The 1,889-nt window shown below is 38.5% G+C and overlaps 1 pseudogene; it reads right to left on the reverse strand.

Moving 5' to 3' along the window:
- Nucleotides 1–597: 597 nt before the first annotated feature.
- Nucleotides 598–1,063, reverse strand: LOC122097677 (annotated as a pseudogene).
- Between the last annotated feature and the right edge of the window lie 826 nt (nt 1,064–1,889).

A 1,889-nucleotide genomic window follows, 5' to 3' on the forward strand; every position in this document is an offset into this window, starting at 1 on the left:
GAGGAAAGAAGGAAAGAAAGAAAAGAAAGAAAGAAAGAAAGAAAGGAAGGAAGAAGGAAGGAAGGAAGGAAGAAGCCACTATAAACAACTATGTGCCAACAAAATGGATTATCTAGTTGAAGTGAGTAACTTGTAAAGACCAGAATCATGAAGATATAAAAAAATCTAAACAGATGGATAATGAATAAGTAGGCTGAATAGTGAAAAAATTTAATGAATTAAAACAAATTCTCAAATTATTAAAAATTAATCTACATGTAATGTATACAATCTGATTTTATGAACCTAGCTTCATCCTAATATAAACACATGATAAGAAATGAAAATCACAGGCACTTACTAATCACCAGTGCATATAGATGCGTAAACCTTTATTTATTTATTTTTGATTGCACACATATATTTCACAATACAGTTTTACACGGAATGCTAAGAGCACTTTTCTTCATATTTTACAGAAGGGCTTGAAACGTGGACTTCTAATAATATTCATACTATAGTACATCCAAATCTAACTCCTAAATAGATGTGTTACAATTTTTCAGAATTTTAAGGCTTAATGGCAAAAATCAGGGGAGGAAGAAGTATCTAAGTATCTTATTTTACATAAGGCGGTGCTCGGTTGGGAGGGGTAATGGCTATGTCTAAATAATCGCCTATCTGGAACTTCTGCGACTGAAGTGTCATGGAGTCTGTTCCCTTTCTGCCAAACATGGTGCTGCCAATCTCCTTCACTCGATAGCCAGGTCTTTTAAGATCCATAAAAACAATTGCAAAATTGAAGTGCGTACCCTCCTTTCTAGCTTCTGGGTAGACTTCTTTTACTAAACTAGTCAGTTCTTTCAAGGTTGCATCCATCCAGGTGTAGATCTGCAGCTCACTGGACAGCACGTTTCCGCGGGAGAACTCGTCCATGCGTCCATGCGGTGGCGGCGGCCATTGGTGGTGGTGAAGACCCGCAGCAGCAGCGGGCAAGTCTTCTCACGATCGATGGCTTCTCAGGCTCCTTCTAGATTTCCTCCTGGGTAATGTGCGATTCCACCGCCATCTTTCTTCTTCAGCCTGGGAGCTGAACGCCGTGACCTCTGACCCCAGCAGCGAGCTTGAGCCTCTGCATAAACCTTTAATAAACCAAATTTGAACAATGGATTTTCAACAATGGTTTTAAGAATACACATGAGAAAATAAAAGTCTCTTCAGTGAATATGGTTGGAGGAATTGAATACTTTACTGAACATGAAAATGCAAATCGAAACAGCGTTGAGATTCTATCTCAACCCAGTAAATGGTTATCATCAAGAACATGAGCAAGAATAAGTGCTGGTGAGGCTACAGAGGGAAAGGAACCCTGTTGATGGGAAAGATACATTTAGCCACTATAGAACTCTATATGGAAGTTAAAAAAAAAAAAACCTAATGATAGAGCTATCATATGGTACTACTCTACCATTATTAGGTATATATACAAAGGAAGATAATGGGGGCTACCAGCGGTTCATACTTCTAGTCCTAAGTACTTAGGAGGCTAAGATCTGAGGATAATGGTTTGAAGCCAGATTGGGCAGTTAAAACCACGAGACTTAACTCCAATTAACTACCAAAAAAGCCACAAGTAGAGCTGTGGCTCAAGGGTAAAGCCCTAGCCCTGATCAAAGAAGCTCAGGCCTATTACCTAGGTCCTAAGTTCAAGCTCGAGCACTGGAACCTCCCACAAAAAAAGGAATATAACAACATATACAATAGAAATACCTGCAAAATCATGTTTATTCTGGCAGTATTCACAATACCCAAACTATCAAATCAGTCTAGGTACCCATCAACCAATGAATAAAGAAAATATGGTACGTGTACACAATGGAGTATTATGTATCTATACACAATGATATTAC

Source organism: Dipodomys spectabilis, unplaced genomic scaffold (genome assembly GCF_019054845.1).
Source record: "Dipodomys spectabilis isolate Male_0828 unplaced genomic scaffold, ASM1905484v1 ptg000424l, whole genome shotgun sequence".
Classification (NCBI taxonomy): Eukaryota; Metazoa; Chordata; class Mammalia; order Rodentia; family Heteromyidae; genus Dipodomys; species Dipodomys spectabilis.